This window comes from Melanostigma gelatinosum (genome assembly GCF_949748355.1).
Source record: "Melanostigma gelatinosum genome assembly, chromosome: 20".
In the NCBI taxonomy this organism is placed as follows: Eukaryota; Metazoa; Chordata; class Actinopteri; order Perciformes; family Zoarcidae; genus Melanostigma; species Melanostigma gelatinosum.
In genome coordinates, this window is record NC_136653.1 from 4133418 (window position 1) to 4157036 (window position 23619).

The 23619-nt window shown below is 45.4% G+C and overlaps 1 protein-coding gene across 1 annotated transcript in view; it reads left to right on the plus strand.

Annotated features, from left to right (window-relative positions):
* Positions 1–23619, plus strand: part of tgfbr1b (transforming growth factor, beta receptor 1 b) — a 55268-nt gene that overhangs the window by 250 nt on the left and 31399 nt on the right. The gene's annotated exons all lie outside the window — the stretch shown is intronic.

Below are 23619 nucleotides of genomic sequence, written 5' to 3' on the forward strand. Positions count from 1 at the left end.
CCTGTCTGAGGAATGTTTATTGTCTGGGGGGAGAAAAGGGAGCAGGCAGCTAAAAGTCACATTGGGCTTAAACAGGGCGGACGGCTCCAGCCCGGGGTGAAAGCGGGCCTCCCTTCGGCTGGATTCTGGCGCAGCTTTTGGGATTCTGCTTTGCCAACAAAGAGCACCGCAGCCCGTCCGGAGGAACAGTCCTCAGCCTTGCAACAACAAAGTTGGCAGAATCACAAAGTGGATGTTTGCTTTTTATTTGTTTGTCAAACACTGGTTGTTCAGTTACCTAGTTTTGGGAGCAAATTCTCTCGGGGCACGTAGGTTAGTTGAACTGCGCAACTTTGCGTTTCCTCGGGACCGAGTGCCTCTTTGCAGGTTCCCGTTATCTCTGCAACATTGTTTCACTTCGCGTTTGCACCTCTGATGCTACGACGGCCTCGCTCGGCAACGTTTGTATCGATATCTGGACTATTTGAGTAAAGTGGGCGCTTAAATTCCTCACTATGTCGCGAGTAGTTCCACGTCTTCCTCCCCGCGCCCCCCTCTAGTCTAATGAGTGAGTTAACGAGCTGTTCGCAGTGTTCACTGGAGCTGTTTCACTTCACTTCTCTGCACCATCACGTTAGCCCGCGAGCTTTATCGCAGCGTTGAACTATAACAGAGTTTAGACGTTGTTGGATTTTACATTCCGTGTTTCGCTTTACGGTAACAGACCGTTCAGTTTCTCTGAGGTAATGGTTGCAGCGGTTCCAACATGAGACCTGTAGACATCCGCGGGTGAACAGTTTGATGTCGAAAGACGTGCTTCCGTTCCCCAAGTTTAACAATACACAACGACCGGGTGCGCCAAACTTCATTCAAAATGTACCAATTCTGCTCTGCACCATCGAAGTCTCGTTTGTCGCTTTGTTGACGTTTTCCATTGCATTCGGTTGACACCCTTCCAAACGGCACATCGTTTGACTAAAACCCGTCGTCGGACAGAGCCCTACGTGTATGTGGATGAGGGCTGCGGCTGGCGCGTTTATAGGAGACTCTTGACGCGCGTGGCCTCTTTCAATCATGCCGAATCGGCGAGAGTCTCCTAAAGGCGCTCGGAGGAGTGTTGAGCCGTGTGTGATGGGGTGTTATGGTCGCCGATAAGCGCTATTCAATTACCCCCGCAAGGTTTGCGACTTGGACTCTGCATGTGTAGCTCCTCAGAGGACGGCACTGATACAGCAGCCACAGCCGCTGCTCCACAATGATGCTCGCGCTCGCATTACGCGGAGATTGCTTTTTTATTTTCATTTCGCAACGGAACCGCGTGCGCTTTTCTTTGTTCCAGCGGTCAGCGCATTGCACGAGGAGAATTTCTCTCGGGTGCAAACAGCAGATAGTGTTTTTTTTTCTTCTTCCTATTGACTCACGCGCTTCCTTTGTGTGACATTCCTTTGTGTGGAGAGAGAGAGACTCATCAGAGTGAAGGCGCGTGCTTTTCAAACGGCGTACATTAAGATCTTATGAGAACCTCTCCCCTTCTAAAAGCATGAGGTCTGTGGTCTCAAGGACACGTAGGGAGATGAGAGGAATGTTCATCAATGGGGATTGCCGTGGCGTGGGTCCACTGTCGAAGCCACATCATTTCCATCACAAAATAATACGACTTAAAAAAAACCCGCAGATAATTTGACCCCAGCGATGAGGACAATTGGTGGACATTTCAGATGCGCGTCGCACGGGTCTCCAGGCTGCATATCGTATTCATTCACTGGAGGATTCATGTGATTTGAATCAGAGCACCTGGTGCCTTTGACACTTCGGCGTGTCGCGTTGCTTTCCAGCATTGCAGCACCACGCCCTGCAGCTTCAGCGGCGTTCACACAAAAGCATCTGCACGTGCGCGCACACATCCTCTCGCTGGCAGCGGGGCTAAATTGGGTGGTGTCACTATTACTCTCCTCATGCCAGCAGCCTCAGTCATCCTCTCGCCTTATAGGTTCATCCTCACTCTGTCACCAGCTTTTTTCAGATCTGAGCAGCAGTGTTTTTTGGAGTATCCCTGTTATTTGTGGATGGAAACATTATGTCCTTTCTATTACAGAAACCCACAGCGAGCCCTTATCCCACTTTGAGATATGCCACCTGTCAACATAGAACTAAAACAACAAAGCAATTCCTCGATTCGTCAGCTTTCCACTGCGAGGGTCCGGCGACGGTCCGGCTGGCCCACACCACTACCAAAAACCACACAGTAACTATAAGCACCGGCCGGTTAGGTCTGAAACGGATCGGTCGCTCGGGACGCTTCCCTAACGTCATGTTGGTTAATTGTGATCAGGTTCCCCTGTCCATTAATTGAGAAACAAATGGACAGATTGATCTGTGGTGAAAATGATGATCGGCTGCAGCCCCGCTGCGATAGACAGCAGGATGATGTGGCGTGTAAAACACATCATCCTGCTGTCTGATCGGTCTGTCTTTGTGGAGCTGCGTCATTCAAACAGTTAACCGATCAAACCCAAACGATCAGGGTAAATGATAGACTGTGGATGAACAGGCTGAAAGGATTTGATAAGATACAGCTTCAATTGTGTTGTCACTCTTTGTTTACTGGGATCAGCCTGTTTATGAATCGGGTACCGCAGTCTGTGTATAATGAGTGTGAGACGTTGAATCAAGAACCTTAATGGTGATCAACAACCTTCACACTGTAATGATTGTTCATACCGGCGTCTACTACGATCCGTTACACCACTAGTGTCTGAGCATCGTTAGCATTTTATCCATACTAGTACTATTAGCAATACTGCTTATCTGTTTGGTTCCTTATCGATACTCTTACTGGTTATTTTTGATTATTTTGTGAGGGAAAAAAAGACTATAATAAAACAATCAATATTGCTTTATTATGCATACGTAGCCACACCCAACAATCTACACAAAGTTCCCAAACCCTTAAAATACAATTGCCGCTAAACATTTAGCTGAGCGATTTAGTTTTCATTTATTAGTCTGTACTCATTATCAAACTCTGTATGGCATCAATAACGTTACAGTGGACGAGGACGGACGGCTGCTCGTCAAACAGGAGAAAACTGAGCATTGCTGTTGTGCTTGAGGACCATGTTTTGATAGACTGTTGGTGTTGCTTCACTTTGAGGGTTTTATTGCATTTGAGACGACAGTTCTCAGCATTTACTGGCATAGTGTGTGTGTGTGGCCCCTCGTGCATAGATTGTTCCACACATGGTCCGCCATGTGTAATGGAAAGCAAAGTGTTCACTCCTTTTGGCAAAGACTGGATGTTTTTCAGGAAGCAGCAGTCATGAGGTTTGTCATAGTGGCCACGGTGGGAGCTCTGCTGCTGCTCTCTGCAGGGTAACACAGATATGTTGTGGTGTGTTTCATCTTGATACCGACACCGCAAAAAACTCCACAGAGACCGCGGGGAGTCAATATTTAGCACTTACTTTTCCGCTGCACCGTGCCTCCCTCCCCAACCGCTGGGGGCCGTGTTTCTCTTCCCGCGTCCATCGTGTGTGTTTGCACAGACTGCTCGTGTGCTGTTGTTTTTCTGGGCTCTGCTGCTGTCGGTACCTGCAGTGGAGGAATGCCATGCATGCCGGGTGACCCCGGATGCCCGTTGTCATGACTAATTGGAGGGGTTTCAGCCGTGCCAGCGGCCGGTCGGCTTCAAAGGCACCAATGCGTTAATGAACCCCCCCATGCGGCTCTCCTTCATGGGGAGGCCCGGGAACCACAAGCTCCACTGCTGATTCTAGAGAGGCTTGTTCAAAAATAATGAGACGTGCTCACATATGCAACATGACCCTGCTGAAGGCCCTCGTGGTCGGTTATATTTCACTGGGGTGAGGCGCTTTGAACTAAACGGAGGAGAGGCAGAAGCCAGAAATTGTCTTTGGAGCGTTTCTCAAACATTTAGCCCAAAAAGCTCATCTACCCAGAGTGCACCACACCACCCTGCCTGCTCTCATCTGTGTGTGCTGAGGGCTCAGTCAAGTGGCTGTATTCAAAGAAAAGCATCCTGTTAAGTCCTTGATGGTGTGGCTTCTCTGGTACTGTTTCACACGGTGGCCTTTTTGAGAATCAGTGTGTTTACATGCACCGACACTGACAACCACATAGTTTTGCAGGCGTGGTGGAGATTCAGCCCATCGTGTTGTCAGCATTTTAGTTCTTTTCTGAGTATCGTATTTCTTGTAGGAGTGCAACGGATCACAAAACACAAGGTGTGTGTGTGTGTGTGTGTGTGTGTGTGTGTGTGTGTGTGTGTGTGTGTGTGTGTGTGTGTGTGTGTGTGTGTGTGTGTGTGTGTGTGTGTGTGTGTGTGTGTGTGTGTGTGTGTGTGTGTGTGTGTGTGTGTGTGTGTGTGCGCGTTGCATCACGTTTTGTTTTTTTGCAGCTGAGTCTGATTGCTAGTCATAAATGAGCCATGTTTGCTGATACAAATCAGTTCTTTCTCCTTTTTTACAGCACTTGGTACAAGTGGCTCCAGACTTGTTCAGCAAACATCTCTTTCAACAGCACATTCTAAATGTTGTTCTTTTACTTTATTGTCATCTATAGCAGCTATTTGCTTAAAAACAAGCAAATAATACAGAAAGTAAAGATTGTATTTTTATTTAATTTGCATTATTAAAATCTTGTCATTAGTAATTTAATGATTTAATGGGAATATAAGCTGTTTATAGCTTATATTAGGAAATGAAACGGGTCATAATTCCCTCTCAGTCTATTCTATTGTTATTATCCTAGATCAACTTCACGGCCCGTTACACCACTCATTCCTTTTGTTTAAGAGTTCAAAGAGGGAACGCCTCACTGTGACGGCTGTGCATGGAGTTCAACCTCGTATCCAAACTCGTTCAATTCAAAGTCTGACTAACGCGCAAATATAATCTAACCCGTGGACTCCCACAGCCGAACAATAGTTTATTTGTACCTCCGATACATGCTCAGTGTCTCCCGCTGCGCCGTCAGTCCAAATGCTCTGATGTAATGCCTCAAAGCCAACGTAGAGGTTACAACTCAGTCAGGATGTGTTTCACCGGTTATGACCGTAAATTGATGTATTCTGTGATTCCTTCCAACGACCTGTTGAATCAGCGGTGAGGGAGACGACTCTCCCACCTGTTGTACAGTCTGAAAGAATAATCAGTTTACTGTGTTTTAACGTTCATTTTTCACCTTTTCTTACCAGAAGTTAAAGGCACCAGGGAAGCGAAGCTCTGCCACCTTTTAGCAGAGCTGTCGTCACTCTGAACATGTATAACATGGGGTAACGGCAACAAATAGCCTTCTTCCTGCTGCAGACATGTGGCTCGTTATTCCTTCTCCCGGGGTCCAAGCAGACAGTCAGCCGGTTCACTGCGAGCTGTGACCAAACAGGCACCATCCTCTCTGGCTCCCATTAACATCCATCCCACCATCCCTGCTTCAGGGTCTCTCTCTCTCTCTCTGTGTCGCTTGCTCTCGCTCTCTCTCTCGCTCTCTCTGTGTGTCTCGCTCTCGCTCGCTGTCTCTCTCTCTCCCTGTGTGTGTTTTCAGCTTTTCTCACACCACTGTGTAAAAGGAGGGAGGATTATGTTGTGTTTTTAAGTTCAGGTGAAATGTTGTTGTTTCTAAGAACTTGTGCAAATACAACAAGTTGAAGACTCAAAACAATAATTTCCATATTCTGATCGGCCATGACAACAACTGGCCGATGCGTCTCATATTTCAGAATACTTTTTTTTGGAACTCAAATGTCACAAAGCAATATTTCACATTCTGGTGTCTTTTATTGGCCACGCTCCCAAAGGCCTGTGGGGTGTGTAACAGCAACAATAACTGTTAAATGAGTTATTAGCTGAGCACAACAGAACACACATCCCCGCATTCAACTTCAATTATATTGTTGTACTGCAGATGTTTGCCTACGTTATAATATCTAACGACACCATGTTTCCAGAATCATCTACTTCGGCGAGTGTTTTCACTCTAACCTGTCCCCCCCCCCCCCCATGTGGACTGTACACAGGTATAAAGTAACGACGCTGAGTCGGAGCATCCTGTTTACAACGTAGCAGGGCCTCGTCTCAACAACAGACGGTGTCGTCCCGTCTAGCTGGAGGCTTTATCAGGAGAGCGATCATGTTCAGAGAAGTCATCTGTGTTGGGGGGCGTGCACGGTGCACTGTGCACGGTGTCCGGGGTCGGAGCAGCTGTCTAACCTTTTAGATGGGAGCTGCTGCATATTTATAAGAGCAGCGGCTCAGACAGATGTCCTGCCTGCTCCTCCCCTCTCACTCGGTCTGCCCCTCGTTTATCTCTCTTATGAAGAAAAAGATGCAGGCTGCACGGCATAAGATGCAGTTGTCAGCAAATACCGCTCTTGTCCAAGTATCCTGCAAATGAAACAGCTCTACAACCAGTTTCTCTATTTTCCACACGTTTTGATCATTACCTGTATAATTTAGAGAATCTCCTCATGAAAGACACTCGTCTGTCCCGTCCTACCGCTCTGAAACTCAAGTTAATGCCGATTGTTCTGAAAGTGTTGCGTGTCGCTTCACTTCTCTCTCCAGCTACCTCTAGCCAGGTTTCCTGTCCCCAAACTGACAATCGATCTCACGTTCGCCCGTCGCCCGTGTGTTCCAGTGTGAGTCACAGCTTGGTTTACGCCACGTCGCCGAGCTTTGGCTCGTGTGCGTGTGTGCGTGTGTGCGTGTGTGCGTGTGTGCGTGTGTGTGTGTGTGTGTGTGTGTGTGTGTGTGTGTGTGTGTGTGTGTGTGTGTGTGTGTGTGTGTGTGTGTGTGTGTGTGTGTGTGTGTGTGTGTGTGTGTGTGTGTGTGTGTGTGTGTGGGCTCGTCCGGGGGGCAGTGGGCCCCTTGGCCCAACACACACAGAACACATCTGGTATGAACAAAGGGCTGGCCATAATGGGGGTTGGGTAGATGGGGTGGGTGGGTTCATGACCTATGGCAATGCCTGTGGGAGCCGAATAAAGCGGAATCAACTGGCATAGGATCTACGGGAGGGAGTGGGGGAAGGGCATCATGTTACGTTTTATTGTGCAGACTGTTGCCCAAAAGGAGAGATCACATCTTCACTGAACTTGAGATTTTCAAAGTGTAAATTTGTTATAACATGCTTATATGGAGAAAAAACATGTCTTTCTCTTAACATTAACACTTGGCTGTTGGTTACCACTGACGTCTCCCTTTTTTTGTAGGAAACACAGCTTGACTTTTTCATTGTAGTGACATAACTGCACTGACGCAGTGAGGTTGCCAGCAGAGAAGAAGAGAAAGAGATTCCGGCGAAACTGGTAAAAAAGAAACCAGGCTATCACCATTTAGCTTTGCACTGAAATGGCCTTTCATGTAGGAATGCATCATGTTAAATACATTTTAGCCGTTGCAATGTAGCTTTGTGCTAATATGTGGTTCACCTCGAGGACAAAATGATGGTGCGGTTGTGGTGACGCCCACACTGCACGAAACCCCCTCTCATCCACCCTCACAGTTTCAGGACGGATGTTGCTTTGTGTTTGTTAAAGGCCTCGTGTGTGTGTGTGTGTGTGTGTGTGTGTGTGTGTGTGGGGGTCTTCTCCTTCGTCTCATCAAAGGAGAAATGAAATGGCAGAAACCAAACCAGGCGCTGCTACAGCAGCCGGCCTCCACAGTGTAATAATACAAGTACAAATGAAGCTAAAGAAACAACACTACGGTGTCTGAGCTTCATGCGCACAGGAGTGACCATCTCTCTGTGCAGATTGTGGTTGCTATGGTGATAAAAGCAATTAATTCAGCTCACGAGTAGGAGGAGGAAAGGTGTGATGCGCTCGTGTGACCGTTTGTAACCACATGCGTTGGGTAAAGTACCGTACTTCCCGGACTATAGAGTGTGCCGGTATATAGGCCGCACCAGCTGATTTTTAAAAGAAAAAAAAATAACGTGTACATAGATAAGCCACACCGGTCTATAAGCCGCAGGTGTCCCCGTTGAACAGCAAGATGCTTTCAACAGTACTAAAGTTGTCTTCTATGAACATCATAACATGTCGCCAGCTTCTAAGCTAATTTTAACATTACGGCCAATGGGGAAACGCTAACCGCGATTAGCATTAGCGAATATATAATATATCTTTGTACATCTTTTCATGCAGACATACTTGCATTACAGACTAAGGTCTCTCACGGCTACCAAATGAAAAGCAACGAGGCAATAACTGTTGTTGCTCATAGCTCTGAATAGCTGTTGTGCTAGCAGCAACTGGCCAAGCCAGTTAGCCGTAAATGCTATTCAGAGCTATGAGCAGAGAAGATCAGCTTTTTCTCAAGTCTGCCAGAGGATCCTAACAGCGCGGAGCAGTGTGAAAGAATCCACCTTCACCAACGGGTTCCGAAAGGCTGGGATGCTACGAGATTAAGGGGACAGCGCAATGCGTGTTTTTGTGTGCGTGTTTTTGAGGGAGAGAAATAAATGATCTTGGTTTGCAATATAACTCTGCTGTCCGGAGTCTGCATTTGGGTCCTTGAACACACCACATCATGTACGGTACCTTCATGGCTGAATGGCTGAATAACAACGAATGGCTGAGATAAAGCAGACTATGAAAACACACATATTACTCTCATGCTGTGGGGGGGGGGGGTACAGTTAGGACAATGTTTAGAAAAGTGTAGCATTCAGCGTGTTGTTGAAAGCATTTGTCACGGAGAAAAATACCGGAAATAGTCCAGACATATTAAAATAAAAGTCTGAAAAAAAGTCTGCGCAACATCATCATACCAGCCATTGTAAACACAATTATACATGAACTAAGATCATATCTGGAAGATATCTAGAAGATTTGCCACAATTGTGGCCAACAATCGACGAACTATGATCGCTGTATGGTGCTCTCACCATGGAGCATATGGAGCATTTTTCTCCGTGACAAATGCTTTCAGCAACACGCTGAATGCATCGACCAACTATGATCGCTGTATGGCGCTCTCTCCGCCGTCTCACCACGGAGCATATGGAGCATTTTTCTCCGTGACAAATGAGTCGGACATGTACTGTTAAAAGCATCTTGCCGTTCAACCTTTTCTGTTAACAGTCCTAGTGAGAGGTAGGTCAAAGGTACTTCATCCATATTGTAGCGACCCTGTCAGTAACAGCTGGTAGCAGAGGGGTTGCTGGTAGCAACTGTTCTGTGTCGGGAGCTAGTAAATGTTGTGTTAGACCGGAACCGGAAGTTGCGGTTGTTGTTGTGGCGGAGAAACGCTACGGGAAAAACCCGTATATAAAGCGCACCAGGGTAAAAAGTAGCGGCTTATAGTCCGAAAAGTACGGTAAGTAGTTGTAGTTCAGGACGTAGTTCAGGACTGCCGTTTGAAATGGGATCTCGCAGAGATCCAGGGGAAGCAAAGCACTGAACGTTCTCAGTCAAAGTGACTCAAACTTTTATATTAGCGGGAGCTGAAGACGGGACTTTGTTCCAAACTGTCACACACGCCCTGCTTCCCTTTCGTTAGCGCTGTATTTGTCTCACTGGGATGTTTTTGCTCTCATCCAGGTCACGCTGTGAAGTCGACACTATTGAACCGATGCTCACTTGAACTGACTGGAGTCTTTTGAGAACACAATAAGAGAATACGCAACACTAGTCCATCCGGTAATATATATTGTATCGCTTCATCTTGTGATACGATATCGATACACTGGCGCCAAATATCGATATCGTTGTTGGAACATGCGGCTGGAAAGAAGCAACCTTGTGAGCTGGGCTAGCATCTTAGTGCCGAGGTGGAGGAGCCGCTCTGAGCCCAGAACCTCACGGGTCAAGGGTCGGACTCTAGGGCCCATAAGCAACATGTTACTGCCGTTTGTAGTCAGTCTTGGTGGGACTGTGACTTGCATTGCTCTCGATAAAGATGAATTCAAACTCGTAACTATCTTGTGTAAACGGATGTTTTTATCACAGTTCTTGTGACTCTAAACGGACGGTGAGACACTCGTGGGCTCTCGTACTGTTGTTTCAACGTGACGTCTCCCCGGGGTGATGATCTATTTCCCGTCTCCCGAGATTCACCGCTACTCAGGCTTGTTTCTATACCTGCATGGTAACCATGGCTACCACTTCCTCTCTTCCGTGTGCGACACAACCAGACCTGTGGCCTCTTCTCGGGCCTCACAACACAGCACTCTGTAACAAAGCGCATTTCAGAAGCAGCACTTTAGTGAGGCTCAGCGGGAGCCTTCCTGTCAACAGTTTAACCCCTGAACTGTTCCACCGGCACAAATAGTTCACTGACAAACACTATTTACATGTCTGGGGATTTGGTTTTTAGGAAGTCTTAAATATCTTCTTTTAAGAGAATCAAATCAAACTGTTTACATGATATTCAGCCTTTGTTTCTTTCGAATGCTTTTAATACTTGACTTGTACAAAGGTAATAAAGTAGACCCTGAATATGAGTTTACAGATAATTACAATCCCTCCTCGTCACTGTGAGGTTAGTTTATGTTTATTTGCCGGACACACCTCCAGTCTGTGTGCATATCTATGAGTTACACTCGATGTCTCTGTGATTCCTCACAGTTCATCTTGTTTGGCCGCCCTCTGGCGTTTGGGAGAGTAATGCAGCACGTAGAGCACATGTGTCAAACTCAAACTCAAACTCAAATTTTTTTTTTTTTGTTTGGAAAAATAATTAAAAGTTAGACTTGATAATACAAGTATCCCCATGGTCGAAATTATGAGATAGAAAGTTGAAATTATGAGATGTTGTCTGTGTACCGACATTAAAACTATGACAACAGGTGGACAGGAGAGGCAACAGCCCGAAAAGAGGTTTCAACGATTAAAAAAGATCAACAAATAATCCCAAAATGTCCACGAAGACAAAAATTGATGCAGAGGGAAGAAAATGTAATGAAAGATGGGAAAGTGAATACATGTTTGTGCTTCAAGGAGAACAACGTGTCTGTCTTCTGTGTTATGAGGCAGTGTCGGTGATGAAGGATACAATTTACGTCGGCATTTTGACACCAAACACGGAGCTAAATTTAGCCTCCAAGAAAAACATCAAACTGTCCAAGAATTAAAAGGCAGACTGCAATCACAGCAGAATATGTTCACACAGCTACAGCCCCCAGTGCATGCTGAAGGTATGTGAGCAGAGCTCCGACCAGATACAGACTTTTACAAATGTCAGTTTGTGAAGAAACACCATCGCAGACCGAGTTCATGAACTAGCAGCAATCTAACAACACAGCTAGCTAAGAGACGAGCAGGTACTTGTGTTTGTAATGAGCTGTTGATGAAAGCACAGACAACACGGATACATCATCTATCATGTTCATCAGACCTGACTCTCAGTGAGCAGCTCTTGGATGTAGCTGCCATGCACAGGACGACGACAGGGAGGAACATTAGTGATGCAGAGAGGTGACACAAACAGCTTTGAACAAAGTTAATGTCATAACTTGTGTTTGATATTTGTCTTTGTTCTTTTCTTTAATAGTTTGATCTTTGATAGAGTCATGTGGGTTTCTTAACCCTCAATTAAAATGATTGATGTTATAATAACAGAAATGTGTTTAAATATCATTTTTCATTTATATAACTGCATGTACAATATTTGTACACTTGAATGAACAACAATCAAATGCAGAGAGAGTTATTTAACAATATGTTAGGAGAAGTTACAGTTATACAGTCTTACAGTTACAACCGGCCCTTTGAGGGCGACCGTGATGCTGATGTGGCCCAGAGTGAAAATGAGTTTGACCTCCCTGACGTAGAGTATAAACGCCTCCGAGCATGCTGGGAGCTTGCACGCCGTCTACTGAGGCTCATGATACGGAGGCGAGCGCCAGTACCGTGAGCCCCCCTAACCCTGCTGAACACGCACTTCTATTCCAGTGACTGAGACACAGCATCACATGCCAGTAAGTTAGTGTGCCATTTTCAGACTGTTTATTTTGTTTAATAGGTGTCTTGACTTGTAGTCCCTGGTATGGCTCAAATTTCAAAACACAGGAGCCTACATTTCCCAGAATGCTCCATTCCTCCACTTTGTAGCACAGACCATGACTCACTGCGTTGACACACTTTGGCATCAACGGGGTGATTGTAACAATCGCTGCGTCACTTCCTTAATTACCACTCGCAGACTGAAGACAGCCGGTGTGTACAGTGATGCTGACCAGGCAGAAACATGGCATACCTTATAATTATGTGTCTCGCAAGGTGCCAGTGATTGGGCTTCAGTCAACTGCCCAGGTGATGCTCAGGTTTACCACCCAGGTGATCTGTACCTCGTTGTTCCACCTGTGATTTGGTCCTCTCTGACTAGTAATGAGCTACACCTGGTCTGATGATGCAACACAAGTAAATCCATTTTAAATGCACAATTCGAACGTGCGCAGAATCACGGCGCACGACGAGACGCGTGCAAAGCGCGCCTCTGTCGCTGCGCCTCTGTCGCTGCGCCTCTGTCGCTGCGCCTCTGTCGCTGCGCCTCTGTCGCTGCGCCTCTGTCGCTGCGCCTCTGTCGCTGCGCCTCTGTCGCTGCGCCTCTGTCGCTGCGCCTCTGTCGCTGCGCCTCTGTCGCTGCGCCTCTGTCGCTGCGCCGCTGCTTTAGATGTTTCAGCTCAAACTCCCACGCCGTCCAGCATTCAGTCTGGTCAGACCAGTAGACTGGTTGGAGATCACACACGCAGTCACGCGCGCGCGCGCACACACACACACACACACACACCGGAGTGTGCAGACTCTGTTCTGTGTCATTGACGGCCCATAATTGAGTGTTGTTCACCACACAGAGGAAGGAGAACTCTTACATTGCAGTCGTAAGTCGCTGAATCCTGCAGAGAGAGAGAGAACGGGGGAAATAAAGAGTATTTTACTCTGCAGGGTATTTCAACAACAGCAGCGTGAATATAGTCAGTCAAAACACACTTTTCGTAACGTTAATTTGTTGTTTGCCGGACCCATTGATGGATCATCTAACAGGCCAGTTGTGCTCAGGTTTGGGGAACACAAAGTGTCTGGGGCCCCTAAGGCCTCTGCATAAAGGTCTTACTCTGAATCAAGGAGGTCCAGTTTATTTGCTCCTAAACCCAAACGGAGTCCCTCAGTAGTGAGCATCTGCTGATGAAGAGTCCTGTCCAGTGAGTTTGGCAGTCATTCACTGTCGTACATGTTCCTCTCCTTCCCTCTGAGCTCTGTTTGTCGGAGGGCGGGGCTTAAACACTCGGAACTCAGCAGTCTGCTAGCTTTTTGCTGTCGCTACCAGTATTAGCTGCTTCGTTGTCAACAATGTTGGGCTGAAAATCAACCGTGGTGTTGTTCACCCTGTCGGGAGATGCAGTGACTCAAAGAAAGTAAATGTAGAAGAGCCATAAGTATGTAACTCATACTTATGGCTTATGGTTACATAAGTATGTAACTCCTACAGTGTAAAACGGCAAGGGCTTTCAGGAAGCGCCCTTGTTTCTGTAGATTACATCACACTTGTAATGCCAGAGAGGGTTTAGTGTTTGTAATGTCCATGTCCTCAGGTGGCTCACACAGATGCTGCTATTGAAAAGATGCAGATTCCTTTATCATAGACTGGCTTCTGAAAGCACTTTCTGACTTAAATGGGAGTTTAGATTGATGTGACTGCTTGCATTCATTCTTGAGGAAGTAGTCATGTGCAGTAAAAAAGAAAGTTGAGATTCATCGAGAACCGTCGTCTCGTAATCACATGGTGATTCAAGCACTGATGATGAAAACAGTAACCGTTGCTTGCATATGATATTTTAGACTTTGACCAAATTGTGCTGAACATTAGAGGAGAGGGAGAAGCTCAGAGCAGAGTTTAGATGGTGGAAGGACTGTCCCTCTGTTTCTCTGCAGCACTCCATGCTCTCCTGAGCTGCAGAGAGCCTGAACTCCCGACGCCGTGCAATTCAATTACTGACTTGGACATTTCAAGGCTGCAAGTGTGTGTGTGTGTGTGTGTGTGTGTGTGTGTGTGTGTGTGTGTGTGTGTGTGTGTGGGTGCGCCCCCATGCATTGATCTGCGCGATGCCGTTGCCTGTTGCCGGCCCCCCCCCCCCCCCTCCCGCCGCCCTCTGCAGTGAGTCGGTGTATTAGATTAAACTTGGGTCTCCCTTTTCATCTGAAGCGTCTCCCGGGGCTTCCTCCACACCGTCCTGCAGCCATTAAAACCCCGGCCACGGCAATCTGTCTTTATTCCTCCACTCCCCCCCCGCCACTTTTCACAAGTATTAGTCTGTGATGGGAGCACCCTGATAGATGAGGCTTTGCCCCGGTTCCGCCCGGTCCGGTCCAAGGTCCTGGACTGGATAAATGTCTGCCTGTTGTCGTCATGCATCGTATGCTTTTATTTCTCACAAACAGAAGTCAAAGGACTTAACCAGTAGTTACTGCATTTGCTGCATCTATAGGACTTCATATCAAATTGTTATATTTTTTATTACACCGGATGTTTTTATGCCTTTTTTATTTAAAATGCAATCGTGGAGAGATGACAGGGAATGGAGAGCGAGACAACAAGGGCCCCTCTCCAAACTTGAACCGCATCTTACCCTGAAGCCACAACGATCACGAAGTGGAAACCAATGCTGCTGTGCCTTTTCTTTCTCACTTTTGTCGGTTAAGCCGTGCAAACAAAGAAAGCAGAGATGGAATGTATTTCCCCCAAGGGGAGAATCTCTTCAAGCAGCACAGTAGTCCGTGCTCAGGGTGTCTACTTCAGCTGTGACGGGGGGGGGGGGGGGGTAGCAGCTCTGCTCATTAGTAACAACAGTTCAGGTTGAGAAACATCCCCACCTAACCCTAACAAGAGCCCCCCCCTCCATCACTGTACCTGACAGTTGGGGATGGGTATCAATACTAGTACTGCTTATCGCCTGGGTTCCTTATCAATACTCTTATCGGTCCTTTTTGATTACATCATGAAAACAATCTCCGTGATTAGCTTTCATTCATCAGCCCGGTCTTAATAACAATCTCCGTACGGCCTCGCTAACCTTACCTGCAGTGGACGAGGCTGGACCGAACAGTAGAATACTGAGCATTTGTGCCGGTTGGTGTTCTGCTTGCTGGTCCCATGTTGTGATAAACTGCTGGTGGTACCCCCGTTACCTGTGAGGGTTTTATTTCACTTGACAACGAGAGTTCTCAGCCTCTACTGGAACCAAATGTAGCCACACTTTGGATCTTTTCCTTCTCTCTGGTTTTGGGGGGTCATTCCTGCTCTTACTGACCTGAGATCACTCAAGCTTGATGTGGTGAAGGAGACCATTAGTCAACAGGATGTTAAAACAGGGTGGCTGACCAGTATAGTAAGAGCATCACTTCCAAGCAGCGCTTTACATCTCAATGGACACTGCTCCATTAGCCTGTTAAATACGTGGCATTTCAAAAAATCTTAAAATACATTGCACACAAAATTACTTTTATTTCCAAAAAACCCTCAAAAACTATTTTTATTTTTCACAAATTCAAGGTACCTCAGGATGAGTAGCTGATGTACAAAGGTGTGTATTTCACATAGTTGCTGAAGGACTCGAGGCCTTTTCGTGTTAACAGGAACAGAAATACCAAGCACAGGAAAGACTCACTTGAAGGCATAAAAGCAGCGTCTTTGTCAAAGCGCCGATGTGCTCAAAATATTTCAGTAATTAAAACATTCCTGGCCCTCAGGTCAGCTGTAGGGAGGTCGATGGGCATTCCTCTGCTGTGCAGCCGCAAAGGCGTGAAACTCCCGGTTCTGATCGAGTCGCGGGGTTTGAGTCCCGGATCTCGTGGTCTCTGTAAGGGATTTACGCTGCACCTCTGTGCCGCAGAGAGTCCTGCTGCACCAAATACTCCCCAGAGCACCACACACCATTCATCCCATGCTAAACAAAAAGCCTCTTTCACTCTGCTTGCATAACGTTTGCTTAAAACTACAATGACCAGCTGATTTAGGAAATAGTAAATAAGAAAATTAAAAAGCACTTTACAAATATGTTGTTTCATTATCTAAGGAACCAATGGGCTTGTAGACGGGCTAGTACTGAGGCTCTGACCCAGCGTTTGATGAAGAGGAACACGTCGGTTCCAAGGCTGTGGGGAAAGCTCGGTGTACCTCAGAGGACAGTCGTAGCGCTGCATGTTTAAGTGGACTCCCAATGACAAAAGAGTTTAATAAAGTGCATCAGGAAGATACTTTTAAATCCAATCCAGTTTATGGTCTCAATCTCTAGTTTCAAGTCTTCTTCAATACAGCATGATGTTCATTTAGTACAATATGGTCCATTTAGAGTCGAACAGACCATAAAGCAGGGGATGCTTTAGGGCGGGGCTTACTGTGATTAACAGTACCAGCGCTGTACGTCACTCCTCCTCAGTCAGAACATGATGAACACTTCCATTGACTGGTCGATGCCCGTAATCCAAGATGGCGACTGCTACGTCCACTTCTATTCAGTCTATGATGCAGTCTGAACGTGGACTGAATATTTTATGAAAAGCTTCATCAGCGGTTGTTGTAGATTTGGAGCTGGGCGATAATTCAAATTCATTTGATTATTCAGATGTTTGATTTTGCACGATGTACAAAGAGTGTCAGCAATGTATTTTTGCTACTAACAATATCATCGATGTACATGATGGCTGGATATTAACGGTGCTCGGCATTCTGCTTGTGTCAGTGTTTGAGAGGTGGAGCTTCTAAAGCAGTCTGTTCTCTTTCAGCAGACACTGACGACGTTTACTGTAATGACTTGTATTTTATTTGTGGGGATTACTGCCACCTGGTGTTAACCTAAAGTGTTGCAGTTATTCGCCAGTGTATTATATGTGTGGCACATGTGACAGGAAGTAACGTATTCCTTTTCCTGGTTTGGTCACAACATGGCTCCGTTGTACTGGAGTGATTGTGCAATAGAATCTTCATCCATCCTGCATTTTCTGGCCCTCTGAGTGGCAATGCCATTGAGTATAATTTACTTTTATAGCTTTAGGTATTTCTGAGGGTTTATTTTGTTAGTTTATTATTAGAAATAGTTTGATGACATGTGCAACATGTAACTGCTGAATATACGTAGCTGGCACAGCAATTTATGTTTCCATTATTATTGTACACATATGTGTATTATATTATATTATATTATATTTCATCAAAACTAATATGTGATTGTATGTTTTTTTACCTGTTTTGTAGTTTCACACTTCTTCATATTAAAACCTGTCCATATACAACACGCTGGTCTGTTCCTTGGAGGAAAAGTATGACGAAGAGTTTAGCTGACTGCAAAGCCCAATACAAGACACATTGAGTCGGAGCAGAACATTTACATATGCAAAATATTCAAATATTCTATCCACTTAGCTCTTTCATGGCTAGTGAAACTGCATATTCCACTAATACTGTGGTTGGTATGCAGCTCTTTATGCTCCGATGGATGTGAGACGGCCTCATTACATACGCCCTTTAATAACTTATATTTGTGCTGTATGTCCTCGTTGTCACCGCTCTGCTAATCTGTCAGGCTTTTCTTCTGGTTGTGCATCTCCGGAGACAAACGTCGTCCTCGTCGCCGTGGAGTCGTGGACCATACGAATAGTCGTCAATGGCAACGAGAAGATAACTACATCCTGTCCACCGGCGCAGACCTTCTCTCCTCGATCATAAAAGCTTTTCAGAGCAAATTGCACCAAATGGAATGAATTATGGAGGATTTGAGAAATGTTGATGTCTCATCCTACAGGCAGATTTTAGGCTTTTAACTTCCAAAGTGTCTGCGACTGGCCCTGAAGCTGAATGTCCTCTTGTGTTTCCTCTTTATCTGTCGTACTTGTGTCTCACTTACAGAAGAGATCTTGGGCTCAATGAGACTACCTGATTAAATACCGGCTGTATAACGCGTTCTCTCCTGATACTTTACCCATGGCACGCGCCGATGATGGCCCACTGAATTTAATGACGCCAACAAAGAGATTGTATTTAGTGTGGATCAACGTCTGGCCAATGCCAGTACTGCTTAACCCTCTGAGCCCCAAGCAGTTTAGTGGCGGGTTTTCTTTGCTCCCGTCACATTTTCGTCACATGGCCTTGATTATCACTCCCACATTAAAGTCCTGAACCTCTATGGAAACAACACAGAGCTTCTGGCTGTGTTAAACAGTGTAGTTTATGCAATTGCTGAAATATAACATGCGTTTCAAACCCGCCTACTCAGAGACACACACTTCTATCAGATTCCCCGGACCTTACTGATGGACCCAGCACCAACGTGTCCTTTACAAATCATCCCGTCAGCAGTCCGCTGAAGGAAACGTCCCATCTCTTGCCCTGGGACGGTGCTCTGCATGAACTTCGGAGGAGCTAGCGCAGCTTCCACAATAATGTCTCTGTAAGCACACACCGTTTCAATCCCACGCTGGGCTGGAAGCAAACGCTACCACAGCCCAGCAGATTACACCAAACTCATTTCATGCTTGTCTTGAAATATTGACTCGCAGCTTGTAAATTTATTTAATTTGTGCTTGACTCTCGTCTCTGCATTTTCCCTTCTATTGTTGTAAGACTGGGAGGGGGTAAGGAGGGAGGGTGTTAATAAAGAGGGAGCGCTAGGCGGGGTGGAGGGATTAACGTGGTTCGGCCCCTGCCGACGGGCGGCTTTGTCATGTATTGTTCCTGCGTTGCCTGGCTACTGCCCGGCCAACAATGCACAGCTCGTTCCGAGGCTATAAAACGGTGTTTCTAGGGTCCACGTGGTGGAGATGAAGCCAGAAGGATCCTGCACACACTGAACCTCCAGGTAGCTGCAGTCGATTTGCATTCATTTCCACGTTTACTCCAAAGTTCTGGGATTCCTGGGCCACATGTAAAATAGTGACGAGTCAGAATATTAATTAATTCTGAAACATAAATCAATAGATTAGTTCTGCAACAGATTTGATCATTCATTATTGTCATTTACCTTAAACAATCCAATCATTCTCTGCTTCCAGATTATTTGAAATTAATAAAAAATAATAAACTGAATATAATCTTCTGCTATTTTATAGTGCAAATCATTACATTTGTCATTTAGCGGAAGCTTTTATCCAAAGCGACTTACAGTAAGTGTATTCAACATCGGTATTCAAGAGAACTACTAGTCACCAGAAGTCATAAGTGCATCTCCGTTAAACAAGCATCTAAGAGCATAAACCAGAGCCAACGTACAGAAACAAACTAGTATGAATACAATAAATGCTAATACAATAAGTGGTGAGTGGAAGGCTCAGGGTAGGCCTTCTTGAAGAGGTGAGTCTTTAGCCTGATGAAAGACATGCAGTGACTCTGCTGTCCTGACTTTAGTGGGGAGTTCATTCCACCACTGAGGGGCCAGGACATGAAACAGCCGCGACCGGATCGATCGGCCGCAGGGACCTCTGAGCGACGGGCGACCAGTCGCCCCGAGGCAGCAGAGCGAAGAGGTCGGGCGGGGGTGTAGGGCTTGACCATGGCCTGGAGATAGGAAGGAGCTGCTCCTTTCACTGCGCTGTAGGCTAGCACCAGAGTCTTAACCTGGATGAGAGCTCTTACAGGAGCCAGTGTAGAGAACGGAGAAGGGAAGTGATGAATGGAGAAAATAACTGGCAGATTAGTAAATAATTAAAGTAATGGTTGATTGCAGCGCCACACAGAATAGTTCATACAATGATTAGTTGGTTACTGTAATAAACCATATGGTTTGCACCTAGTTCAGTACTTACTTTAAATACATTCTGGTACTTGTAGTACAATTGAGAGGAACGTTCCTTTATCTGACTGTAGACTATCCATTGATGAAGACTATGAGAAAGCTTAACCCTTTAGAAAAGACATTAGTGAGTGTAGCTTGAGTTAAGAATTGATTAACCGTTGAGTTCATTAAACAGTGTCCTGTACAGCAGTGAAAAGAAGCATAGCACCACATTTAAGGACCTGAAACGAGAGCATTTCGCACAGTTAATCAACTTCAACTATGAATTGGTTATCAAAATGATTGTTGGTTGAGTGTTGGTCCTGCAACTAATTGATTAATTCTCTGTATTTTTTATGACGTAAACTGACCATTCTGAACAGTCTGAAACGTTAAAGTCCACGTTGTCAACACAAACCAAACTATGAACTACAAAGCCGGATACTCTGCTCGCCCACGAGGGTCTGCGTGACATAAATGTGGTCATCAGAGGGTGTAAGCATACGCTCTTTTTGGGACGTCCGGCTACCGACTATCTCCAACTTCACGGCCGTAGCTCTCCATGTACTCCGTTTGGGAGTGTAACCGAGGCTGAAGGGCAGGGTTGGTAGTCTTAGCGAAATTAATTCATTATATCCCCGCAGCAATCAATGAATCAAATACGCTAACAAAAAAGAAAAACATCTGGATTGTGTGGCTGTCGCAGGACTGCAATGAGCTTGTCCTGACAGGCTACCGGTCTGTCTGTCTACCTGTCACACTGGCCGGTAGACACATGGCTAGCAATAGCCCTGCCATGCTTGTCAGCGCTGGTGACGTTCTTGCTAGACGTAGTGACTGTTGGAGCTAGCGCTGTGAGCTACTTTAATTGGAAAAGAGTTTGCAACACTGGGTTGGATTTTTAGGTCAACCCATTTTAAATCTAGCGCTGTCTTGTTGCTTTCTCAACATTACTAACTCCATCTCTAAGTCTGAACCGTACTGCTGATCATTTAAATACAGAACGGGTTTGTAACTGTAAACGAGCACAAAAGTATTGACGTTAAAATGTCAGCATAAGCCCATTAAAATGCTTGTTTTCTTCTGAACCAGTGCTCTTGTGTGCTGCGAGGTGTTCAGAGAGAACCTTTTCTCTGAATCATTGGAAACTCTCTGGATTAGACTTGAAGAATGAACAACTGGCCTACTTTCCCACTCCCATTCTTTCCCCCTATAGTCTATTTCACAGCCTAGTGCATTTAAAGCATGGAGGGGAGCGAGAAATGAAAAGGCTCAGCCGACCCGTTGTTTGCTTTAGGACTCGGTTCATGGTATTCAGCATGTTTTTCAAAGGCGAAATACCAGGTGGCTTGCTGTGGGCGGAGGTTTGACCCGCCCCAACACAAAAGGTGGAGGTGGTTGAGATACGATGAAATCCAAACCCAAACTTCGCGTGCTTACCTTTATTGTGAAATGGGGCTGAATACTGACAGCGTTGTTTTGTTTCTGTCAAATATCGGTACGCATTTCAAACGCTGAGCTGTTTCATTTGTTCTCCAGCAGACAGATGTGTGCTGCACTTTTTCCCATTGATATTGACTCAAGTTTGAAGAAGTGTGGCTCTGTATTAAGTACAGTGTGTGTGATATGATAGAGGACACAAGGCCAGGCTCTTACAATGGGATCTGACCGAGCACTCAGCCGGGCTTTAAAAGCACATGTTACGCCGTGGACAGATAAAACAGGTCAGTCACGTGATGCCATTGGGCCCAAAAAGAGTTCTTCCCCATGGACTTATATATAGAAAAGAGACGTCTGTAAATCAGCAGGAACATTCTTTTCACGGCAATAAAAGTCCACGGAACAGGACGGTGGTGGAGAAGAAGAAAAGGGTCAGCTTGGAGCCCTGAAAGCCAGACTGAATATTGCACTTACATGCACTGAGTGAGTTTGGACAGGCGCTATTGTTGCATGCTGTTTGAGCAATACCATTGGAGATGTTTCTAAAAAAGGAAACCAATTGGTTGTTGCATCTTTTCTCCTTTGTATATTTAATGTTGCTCCTTAATGAAGCAGATTAATGGGTAGAACTCTATTCCTAAATTAATAGACCGCTGCAGCCATAACCACAACAATGAGAAATTAGTTGTGAAAGTGGATTTAGTATGCTTGAAAAACGCACAAAGAAAAGGCCTTCAACTGGAACTTGAGTCAATATCAATGGGAAAAAGTGCAGCACAAGCTGAGAATGTTTCTAGGTCTTTCCCTCCCGTCGTATTTCTTTCTCTGTGGCCTTATTTTCCACTCTAATATAAAAGTGCTGGGCCTCTATAGAAACGGCACAACCATGGCTAGAGCTAGAGACTGCTAAAGAATGTCTTTTGTGCAGTGTAACATAATTACAATGCCATACATCATAAAAAAGGAGAAATGCATTTGAATTTCTTTGATAATTTATTTTACGAAAAATGGAATCTATTTTTCCAGCATTAGTTTAAGTGTTGCCAATGTTGGATAAGAAATGGAAGCGTTACGTGCTATGAATATTGAGCTATTCATATTTGTACAGCCTCTCATCTCTGCTCTGTTCAGCAGTTCAGTCATTCACTCAATTGTTGTCACGTGACTTTTGGTCTCAGCTGAATTAATCATAGCTTCCTCGTTGAGCCGAGGAACTCGGACTTTAATGTTTTTTTACAGGATCTGTTTAAAGTAGAAGTTTATTTGTGTCAAAATTTGAAATAAGACAATGTTTTTGATGAAATATCACAGTTTTAAGCTTAGCTTTGGTTGCTGTCTAACGGAAGCGTTCGTCACATGTGATGTGTTGAAAGATACAGTCATAAACCGTATACTCTGGTGTAGGGCTGGGCGATAAATCGATTTAATCGATTAATTCGAATGTGTGCTTTAAGGCGATGTGTTTTATTGAAAATCGAGAAAATCGCCCCCACCCCTTTTTCCCGTAGTAGAGTGCGCGCGCATTGTTTACAAACTAAAACAATGGCGGCCAGCAGCTTCACTGCTGGCCGCCGCCGCCGCCACCTCACAACAACAACCCAGCATTTTGGAGACATTCACCAACTGTACTCCGCATGAGAAGAAGAGTGCCCGGTGGAAAGCCATCACGGATGCAGTCGCGATGTATATCGCAAAAGATATGGTGCCCATATACACCGTGGAAAAGCCGGGGTTTATTCACCGTCTCAAAGCTTTGGACCCCAGGTACGTGCTACCAAGCCGTAAACATTTTTCTGACGTTGCCTTGCCTCGGCTGTACAATAGTACACGCCAAAGGATCTCTGCGGAGCTGGAGGGGATGTCATTCTACTCCGCAACAACTGACCTGTGGTCCAGCAGGTTGACCCAGACACCGATCCACTTGACTGGTGGAAGCGTCACCAACTTAACTTTCCAAGGCTAAGTACTTTAGCAAAGAAATACCTCTCTGTGCCAGCTACAAGTGCCCCCTCTGAGAGGCTTTTCAGTGTGTGGGGGGGGGGCATTGTTACATGCCACCGTGCATGCCTGAAGCCAGAGGTAGTAGACAGGCTTGTCTTCCTGGCAAAAAATATTTAGAAAAAACATGCACTACTGTTTAATACTGTTGGTTATGTTGTGAATGCACTTGATTTTGTTTACATGCACTTATTTACTGTGCAAAATATGTTATGTTGATGTTAGATCAGATGTTGCACTTTTGAAAATGTGAATGTTAAAGGGTCACATACATTTTATTTCATGCTGTGTTTGTATCAGTGTATTCAGTTAGAAAAGCTTACTGTAAAAAGTTACATTTGCACAGTTGTTTACAATGGAAGGCTACTATTTAATGCCATTTAATGTTATGTTTAATTTAATTTTATATTTAAATGATTCAGGCAAACAAAAGAGTGACCAAATACTTTTTGTATACTACAGGCACCTTTCTACAAT